General features: G+C 45.0%; 1 protein-coding gene across 2 annotated transcripts in view; it reads right to left on the bottom strand.

The window, feature by feature from the left end:
- Positions 1-10,000, bottom strand: part of LOC143281849 (uncharacterized) — a 49,531-nt gene that overhangs the window by 15,744 nt on the left and 23,787 nt on the right. The gene's annotated exons all lie outside the window — the stretch shown is intronic.

The raw sequence follows: 10,000 nt of genomic DNA, 5'->3' as shown, positions 1-10,000 counted from the left end.
TGTAACTAGGGTAGAAAGTATAAAGTCATGTTGCTGTAACTGGGGTAGAAAGTCATGCTGCTGTGACTGGGGTAGAAAGTCATGTTGCTGTGACTGGGGTAGAAAGTAGAAAGTCATGTTGCTGTAACTGGGGTCGAAAGTATACAGTCATGTTGCTGTAACTGGGGTAGAAAGTATACAGTCATGTTGCTGTAACTGGGGTAGAAAGTATACAGTCATGTTGCTGTAACTGGGGTAGAAAGTAGAAAGTCATGTTGCTGTAACAGGGGTAGAAAGTCATGTTGCTGTAACAGGGGTAGAAAGTATAGTCATGTTGCTGTAACAGGGGTAGAAAGTCATGTTGCTGTAACAGGGGTAGAAAGTAGAAAATCATGTTGCTGTAACAGGGGTAGAAAGTCATGTTGCTGTAACAGGGGTAGAAAGTATAGTCATGTTGCTGTAACAGGGTTAGAAAGTCATGTTGCTGTAACAGGGGTAGAAAGTATAGTCATGTTGCTGTAACAGGGGTAGAAAGTCATGTTGCTGTAACTGGGGTAGAAAGTAGAAAGTCATGTTGCTGTAACAGGGGTAGAAAGTCATGTTGCTGTAACAGGGGTAGAAAGTCATGTTGCTGTAACAGGGGTAGAAAGTCATGTTGCTGTAACAGGGGTACAAAGTCATGTTGCTGTAACAGGGGTAGAAAGTGATGTTGCTGTGACAGGGGTAGAAAGTCATGTTGCTGTAACAGGGGTAGAAAGTAGAAAGTAATGTTGCTGTAACAGGGGTAGAAAGTCATGTTGCTGTATCAGGGGTAGAAAGTCATGTTGCTGTGACAGGGGTAGAAAGTCATGTTGCTGTATCAGGGGTAGAAAGTCATGTTGCTGTAACAGGGGTAGAAAGTCATGTTGCTGTGACAGGGGCAGAAAGTATACAGTCATGTTGCTGTAACAGGGGTAGAAAGTATAGTCATGTTGCTGTAACTGGGGTAGAAAGTAGAACGTCGTGTTGCTGTAACTGGGGTAGAAAGTATAGTCATGTTGCTGTAACTGGGGTAGAAAGTAGAAAGTCATGTTGCTGTCCCAGGGGTAGAAAGTATAGTCATGTTGCTGTAACAGGGGTAGAAAGTATAGTCATGTTGCTGTAACAGGGGTAGAAAGTAGAAAGTCATGTTGCTGTAACTGGGGTAGAAAGTAGAAAGTCATGTTGCTGTAACAAGGGTAGAAAGTATAGTCATGTTGCTGTAACAGGGGTAGAAAGTCATGTTGCTGTAACTGGGGTAGAAAGTCATGTTGCTGTAACAGAGGTAGAAAGTTGAAAGTCATGTTGCTGTAACAGGGGTAGAAAGTCATGTTGCTGTAACAGGGGTAGAAAGTAGAAAGTCATGTTGCTGTAACAGGGGTAGAAAGTATAGTCATGTTGCTGTAACAGGGGTAGAAAGTATAGTCATGTTGCTGTAACAGTGGTAGAAAGTCATGTTGCTGTAACTGGGGTAGAAAGTAGAAAGTCATGTTGCTGTAACAAGGGTAGAAAGTATAGTCATGTTGCTGTAACAGGGGTAGAAAGTCATGTTGCTGTAACTGGGGTAGAAAGTCATGTTGCTGTAACAGAGGTAGAAAGTTGAAAGTCATGTTGCTGTAACAGGGGTAGAAAGTCATGTTGCTGTAACAGGGGTAGAAAGTACAGTCATGTTGCTGTAACTCGGGTAGAAAGTCATGTTGCTGTAACAGGGGTAGAAAGTATAGTCATGTTGCTGTAACAGGGGTAGAAAGTCATGTTGCTGTAACAGGGGTAGAAAGTCATGTTGCTGTAACTGGGGTAGAAAGTATAAAGTCATGTTGCTGTAACTGGGGTAGAAAGTCATGTTGCTCTGACTGGGGTAGAAAGTCATGTTGTTGTGACTGGGGTAGAAAGTAGAAAGTCATGTTGCTGTAACTGGGGTCGAAAGTATACAGTCATGTTGCTGTAACTGGGGTAGAAAGTATACAGTCATGTTGCTGTAACTGGGGTAGAAAGTAGAAAGTCATGTTGCTGTAACAGGGGTAGAAAGTCATGTTGCTGTATCAGGGGTAGAAAGTATAGTCATGTTGCTGTAACAGGGGTAGAAAGTAGAAAGTCATGTTGCTGTAACAGGGGTAGAAAGTCATGTTGCTGTAACAGGGGTACAAAGTCATGTTGCTGTAACAGGGGTAGAAAGTCATGTTGCTGTGACAGGGGTAGAAAGTCATGTTGCTGTAACAGGGGTAGAAAGTAGAAAGTCATGTTGCTGTAACAGGGGTACAAAGTCATGTTGCTGTAACAGGGGTAGAAAGTCATGTTGCTGTGACTGGGGTAGAAAGTCATGTTGCTGTAACAGGGGTAGAAAGTCATGTTGCTGTGACAGGGGTAGAAAGTCATGTTGCTGTAACAGGGGTAGAAAGTCATGTTGCTGTGACAGGGGTAGAAAGTCATGTTGCTGTAACAGGGGTAGAAAGTATAGTCATGTTGCTGTAACTGGGGTAGAAAGTATAAAGTCATGTTGCTGTAACTGGGGTAGAAAGTAGAAAGTCATGTTGCTGTAACTAGGGTAGAAAGTATAAAGTCATGTTGCTGTAACTGGGGTAGAAAGTCATGCTGCTGTGACTGGGGTAGAAAGTCATGTTGCTGTAACAGGGGTAGAAAGTCATGTTGCTGTGACTGGGGTAGAAAGTCATGTTGCTGTGACAGGGGTAGAAAGTCATGTTGCTGTAACAGGGGTAGAAAGTCATGTTGCTGTGACAGGGGTAGAAAGTCATGTTGCTGTAACAGGGGTAGAAAGTATAGTCATGTTGCTGTAACTGGGGTAGAAAGTATAAAGTCATGTTGCTGTAACTGGGGTAGAAAGTAGAAAGTCATGTTGCTGTAACTAGGGTAGAAAGTATAAAGTCATGTTGCTGTAACTGGGGTAGAAAGTCATGCTGCTGTGACTGGGGTAGAAAGTCATGTTGCTGTGACTGGGGTAGAAAGTCATGTTGCTGTAACTGGGGTCGAAAGTATACAGTCATGTTGCTGTAACTGGGGTAGAAAGTATACAGTCATGTTGCTGTAACTGGGGTAGAAAGTAGAAAGTCATGTTGCTGTAACAGGGGTAGAAAGTCATGTTGCTGTATCAGGGGTAGAAAGTATAGTCATGTTGCTGTAACAGGGGTAGAAAGTCATGTTGCTGTAACAGGGGTAGAAAGTAGAAAGTCATGTTGCTGTAACAGGGGTAGAAAGTCATGTTGCTGTAACAGGGGTAGAAAGTATAGTCATGTTGCTGTAACAGGGGTAGAAAGTAGAAAGTCATGTTGCTGTAACAGGGGTAGAAAGTCATGTTGCTGTAACAGGGGTAGAAAGTAGAAAGTCATGTTGCTGTAACAGGGGTACAAAGTCATGTTGCTGTAACAGGGGTAGAAAGTCATGTTGCTGTGACAGGGGTAGAAAGTCATGTTGCTGTATCAGGGGTAGAAAGTCATGTTGCTGTAACAGGGGTAGAAAGTCATGTTGCTGTGACAGGGGCAGAAAGTATACAGTCATGTTGCTGTAACTGGGGTAGAAAGTATAGTCATGTTGCTGTAACTGGGGTAGAAAGTAGAACGTCGTGTTGCTGTAACTGGGGTAGAAAGTATAGTCATGTTGCTGTAACTGGGGTAGAAAGTATAGTCATGTTGCTGTAACAGTGGTAGAAAGTAGAAAGTCATGTTGCTGTAACTGGGGTAGAAAGTAGAAAGTCATGTTGCTGTAACAAGGGTAGAAAGTATAGTCATGTTGCTGTAACAGGGGTAGAAAGTCATGTTGCTGTAACTGGGGTAGAAAGTCATGTTGCTGTAACAGAGGTAGAAAGTTGAAAGTCATGTTGCTGTAACAGGGGTAGAAAGTCATGTTGCTGTAACAGGGGTAGAAAGTAGAAAGTCATGTTGCTGTAACAGGGGTAGAAAGTATAGTCATGTTGCTGTAACAGGGGTAGAAAGTATAGTCATGTTGCTGTAACAGTGGTAGAAAGTCATGTTGCTGTAACTGGGGTAGAAAGTAGAAAGTCATGTTGCTGTAACGAGGGTAGAAAGTATAGTCATGTTGCTGTAACAGGGGTAGAAAGTCATGTTGCTGTAACTGGGGTAGAAAGTCATGTTGCTGTAACAGAGGTAGAAAGTTGAAAGTCATGTTGCTGTAACAGGGGTAGAAAGTCATGTTGCTGTAACAGGGGTAGAAAGTATAGTCATGTTGCTGTAACTGGGGTAGAAAGTCATGTTGCTGTAACAGGGGTAGAAAGTATAGTCATGTTGCTGTATCAGGGGTAGAAAGTCATGTTGCTGTAACAGGGGTAGAAAGTCATGTTGCTGTAACTGGGGTAGAAAGTATAAAGTCATGTTGCTGTAACTGGGGTAGAAAGTCATGTTGCTCTGACTGGGGTAGAAAGTCATGTTGTTGTGACTGGTGTAGAAAGTAGAAAGTCATGTTGCTGTAACTGGGGTCGAAAGTATACAGTCATGTTGCTGTAACTGGGGTAGAAAGTATACAGTCATGTTGCTGTAACTGGGGTAGAAAGTAGAAAGTCATGTTGCTGTAACAGGGGTAGAAAGTCATGTTGCTGTAACAGGGGTAGAAAGTAGAAAGTCATGTTGCTGTAACAGGGGTAGAAAGTCATGTTGCTGTAACAGGGGTAGAAAGTCATGTTGCTGTGACAGGGGTAGAAAGTCATGTTGCTGTAACAGGGGTAGAAAGTAGAAAGTCATGTTGCTGTAACAGGGGTACAAAGTCATGTTGCTGTAACAGGGGTAGAAAGTCATGTTGCTGTGACAGGGGTAGAAAGTCATGTTGCTGTAACAGGGGTAGAAAGTAGAAAGTCATGTTGCTGTAACAGGGGTACAAAGTCATGTTGCTGTAACAGGGGTAGAAAGTCATGTTGCTGTGACAGGGGTAGAAAGTCATGTTGCTGTAACAGGGGTAGAAAGTCATGTTGCTGTGACAGGGGTAGAAAGTCATGTTGCTGTAACAGGGGTAGAAAGTATACAGTCTTGTTGCTGTAACAGGGGTAGAAAGTATAGTCATGTTGCTGTAACTGGGGTAGAAAGTCGTGTTGCTGTAACTGGGGTAGAAAGTATAGTCATGTTGCTGTAACTGGGGTAGAAAGTATACAGTCATGTTGCTGTAACTGGGGTAGAAAGTATACAGTCATGTTGCTGTAACAGGGGTAGAAAGTATAGTCATGTTGCTGTAACAGGGGTAGAAAGTATAGTCATGTTGCTGTAACTGGGGTAGAAAGTATAGTCATGTTGCTGTAACAGGGGTAGAAAGTATAGTCATGTTGCTGTAACAGGGGTAGAAAGTATAGTCATGTTGCTGTAACAGGGGTAGAAAGTAGATAGTCATGTTGCTGTAACTGGGGTAGAAAGTATAGTCATGTTGCTGTAACAAGGGTAGAAAGTATAGTCATGTTGCTGTAACAGGGGTAGAAAGTCATGTTGCTGTAACAGAGGTAGAAAGTGATGTTGCTGTAACAGGGGTAGAAAGTCATGTTGCTGTAACAGGGGTAGAAAGTAGAAAGTCATGTTGCTGTAACAGAGGTAGAAAGTGATGTTGCTGTAACAGGGGTAGAAAGTCATGTTGCTGTAACTGGGGTAGAAAGTCATGTTGCTGTAACAGGGGTAGAAAGTATAGTCATGTTGCTGTAACAGGGGTAGAAAGTCATGTTGCTGTAACAGGGGTAGAAAGTCATGTTGCTGTAACAGGGGTAGAAAGTCATGTTGCTGTAACAGGGGTATAAATTAGAAAGTCATGTTGCTGTAAGAGGGGTAGAAAGTATACAGTCATGTTGCTGTAACAGGGGTAGAAAGTATAGTCATGTTGCTGTAACTGGGGTAGAAAGTATAGTCATGTTGCTGTAACTGGGGTAGAAAGTAGAAAGTCATTTTGTTGTGACTGGGGTAGAAAGTAGAAAGTCATGTTGCTGTGACTGGGGTAGAAAGTAGAAAGTCATGTTGCTGTAACTGGGGTAGAAAGTATAAAGTCATGTTGCTGTGACTGGGGTAGAAAGTTGAAAGTCATGTTGCTGTGACTGGGGTAGAAAGTAGAAAGTCTTGTTGCTGTAACAGGGGTAGAAAGTCATGTTGCTGTGACTGGGGTAGAAAGTAGAAAGTCGTGTTACGTTCAGTGAGTGCACTGATAGGGAAACTTACAGCAACTGAAAACGATTCACGTGAAATAGATTTTTTAAAAAAAGAAAAGAAAAAAGAAATGGAAGTTAAAAACCTGCTGTAAATCAGGTAGATGCTTACCCTTTGCGTTCTATCTTCAAGTACGTTATGAGTCAGGTAAGGTCATTAGATCTGCTACTGGTAACCTGTAATCCAGTACAACCTGTTCAGGGTTGGGGTGCCGGCGACTAAACCGGCACTCCCACCGCTCCCTTCTGGGACTGGTGAGGCGGGTGACTAGACACCCTTATGGAATTAAAAACGAGATCCATAAAAGGGCGTCGGCTCAGGACAGCCACGGACGGCCATCTAGCTCCACCGTGCTGTGTGCATGCCACACGCAGTTGGCCCCCGGGGTGTGTCTACCCATGCATGTGAAGTCTGGATTCGGCAGAATCTGCGGAAAAAACCTATCGGTTCAACGGAGAGGAAGGCGGTTACAGCAACGCACTGTGGAGTGCAGAAAGCAAGATGAGACACCGAAAGGATATCTTGGTCATCCACTGCATCCGTGCTCATCCTCCAGTCGTCTCGACTTAGTCTTGCCACTGGAAATTGGTGAACCCGGACGAGAGAGTGAGGTCGACGTTGCGCAACTCCTCTTCACTTTATACAAACTCATCGCGCAAGTCGTTTTCAGATCGTTTTCTTTTCAATCGCCAAAGACGTGGAACAAGCTCCCTGATAACCTCCGTCATTCTGATTCCCTCGCATCTTTTAAATCTCGTCTCAAAACTCACCTTTTCCCTCAGCAATAAGTTCAATTGTGGCAGGTCCACTTCCTTTTCGTTAGGTGTGCTTGACTATGTGTGTATACATATGTATGTGTACCTAACTACATGCATGTATATGAATGTGTATTGTGTGTGCGTGTGTTTATGTAAGTTTGTGCCTGCCTATGTGTGCGTATGTGTTAGGGTAGCTGTTAGATACACATGTATGTTAAAATGTATGTATGCAGTGTGTGTGTGTGTGTGTGTGTGTGTGTGTGTGTGTGTGTGTGTGCGTGTGTATGTGTGGTCACATTTTGGTGTGTGTATGTAACATAGATATAGATAAAATGTTTTATGTTAACAAAAGCGTTTTTGTAAAGCACCTAGAGCAGATTTCTGGATAGTGTGCTATATAAGTATCCATTATTATTATTATTATTATTATAAGTCATCAGTCATCCTAAATGACCTTTCATCCTTTATCCTTTTATCACACCAAAGTCCTGTGGCGACAGGCGAGCGACGAAACGACAGGTGTGGGTACACTGGCAGTCGCAGCCGCAGACCTGCACGCAGGCGGCTCAGGCCATGGGGTCGTTCTTCATCGACAGGAGCAGCGATGGAGCTCGGCAGCCGTCTGAGCAGCCCTCTTTAGGAATGCACTGCTCACCTCCCTGGCATGAGGAAGGGGCTAGAAAAGGTGCCCTAAAAATTGCCTGCTCCATATCACCCTGGCCAGCATACCGCGGCTGGCGGGAACCCTACATCAGCGGTCGAAACAAAGAGAAAGAAAAGAAAAGAAAAAAAACAACAAAAAAAACAAGGATCGTTCCTCTCACCATTGGTGCTTGGAACATAAGGACTCTCCTGGACAGAGATAACGCGGACAGACCCCAAAGGAGAACGGCACTAGTTGCATCCGAACTCGCCAGATACAACATCGACATCGCAGCCTTGAGTGAGACTCGGCTTGCAGGCGAAGGCGAGCTCAGTGAACGGGGATCTGGTTACACCATCTGGAGTGGACGAGGAAGTGAAGAGCGACATGAGGCTGGCGTTGGTTTTGCAGTAAAAACAGCACTTGTCAGCAAGCTACCAGGAATCCCAAAGGGAGTCAACGATAGGCTTATGACCATGAAACTCCCACTGGCATCTGGCCAGAAGCACCTCACCATTATCAGTGCCTACGCCCCAACCATGACCAACCCAGATGAAGTGAAGGCGAAGTTCTACGAGGACCTTCACTCTGTCATTGCTGCTATCCCGAAAGCAGACAAGCTCATCATTCTTGGGGACTTCAATGCTAGAGTTGGCTCTGACTACATCTCCTGGGATGGAGTGATTGGAAAGCACGGCGTGGGCCACTGCAACCCAAATGGATTCCTTTTGCTTCAGACCTGTGCAGAGCACGAACTGCTGATAACCAACACAGTTTTCTGCCTCCCTACCCGTAACAGGACGTCATGGATGCACCCTCGCTCAAAGCATTGGCATCTCATCGATTACGTCATCGTCAGGAAAAGAGATAGGCATGATGTACGTGTGACAAAGACCATGTGCGGCGCTGAGTGTTGGACAGACCATCGCCTTGTAGTCTCGAAGCTGAATATTCGAATCCAACCCAAGAGACGCCCCCAAGGCCAGAAGGCTCCAAAACGGCTCAGCATCGCTAAGCTGAAAAACATCACCATCAAACAGACCTTTGTGAAGCTGCTGGAAGATCGTCTGGAATCCGCCTCTCTGGACAACCAGAATGTGGAGTCTGACTGGAGGACCCTGCGCGAGCTGATCTATAGTACAGCTTCAGAGACCCTGGGACCCATGACCAGAAAGTACAAAGACTGGTTTGATGAAAACTGTGATGAAATCAAGCAGCTTCTGGATGAGAAACGCCGTCTGCATCAAGCCTACCTGAGCAACCCAAAGTCCACATCAAAAAAGGATGCGTACAATGCCATCCGCAGGACTGTTCAGCAAAAGTTACGTCAGATGCAGGATAAGTGGCTGAGTGACAAAGCTGATGAGATCCAGGGATATGCTGACAGGCACGACATGAAGAGGTTCTATGATGCCTTAAAAGAAATCTACGGCCCCACATCCTCAGGATCATCCCCCCTCCTCAATGCAGATGGGAATACCTTGATCACCGAGAAGGAGAAAATTCTCGAACGTAGGGCTGAGCATTTTAACAGTGTCCTAAATCGCCCTTCCTCCATAAATGATGAAGCCATAGACCGTCTCCCACAAGTCCCCATCAACGAAGCACTGGACAACACTTCTTGAGACCCAGAAAGCAATCCGTCTGCTATCCAGTGGCAAAGCACCTGGCTCAGACTCCATACCAGCAGAGTTCTACAATGATGGAGGCACTGTGCTGACTGAGAAGCTCCATCAGCTGTACTCACTCATGTGGAAAGAAGAGACGATCCCCCAGGATTTCAAAGATGCATCTATCATTCACTTGTACAAGCGAAAGGGGAACCGGCAAGCCTGTGATAACCATCGGGGCATTTCCTTGCTCACCATCGCAGGCAAGATACTTGCTAGGATCCTACTAAACCGCCTCACAGCACACCTTGACCAAGGTCATTTGCCTGAGAGCCAATGTGGATTCCGGAAAGAGCGCGGAACCACCGACATGGTGTTTGCTGCAAGGCAGCTGCAAGAGAAATGTCAGGAGCAAAATACTGATCTGTTCTCCACCTATGTCGACCTCACTAAGGCCTTCGACACCGTGAGTAGAGAGGGACTGTGGAAGATAATGGCCAAGTACGGATGCCCTCGGAAATTTATTTCCTTGGTCAGCCAATTCCATGAAGGCATGCAGGCTCGAGTCCAGGACAATGGCGAAACATCTGCTCCTTTTGCTGTCACAAATGGTGTCAAGCAAGGCTGTGTCCTGGCGCCAACACTGTTCAGCCTCATGTTCTCTGCAATGCTTACTGATGCCTTCAGAGATGGCGATGTTGGAATCGGCCTAAAGAACCGAACAGATGGCAAGCTGTTTAACCTCAGAAGGCTTCAAGCAAAAACGAAGGTCATGACAGACATCATCAGAGACTTTTTGTTTGCTGATGATTGTGCCCTCAACGCTGGATCTGAAGCTGACATGCAACTCAA

Source organism: Babylonia areolata, chromosome 5 (genome assembly GCF_041734735.1).
Source record: "Babylonia areolata isolate BAREFJ2019XMU chromosome 5, ASM4173473v1, whole genome shotgun sequence".
NCBI classification, from domain to species: Eukaryota; Metazoa; Mollusca; class Gastropoda; order Neogastropoda; family Buccinidae; genus Babylonia; species Babylonia areolata.
Note: the sequence above shows the minus strand (reverse complement) of the source record. Positions and strands in the feature narration are given on the sequence as shown.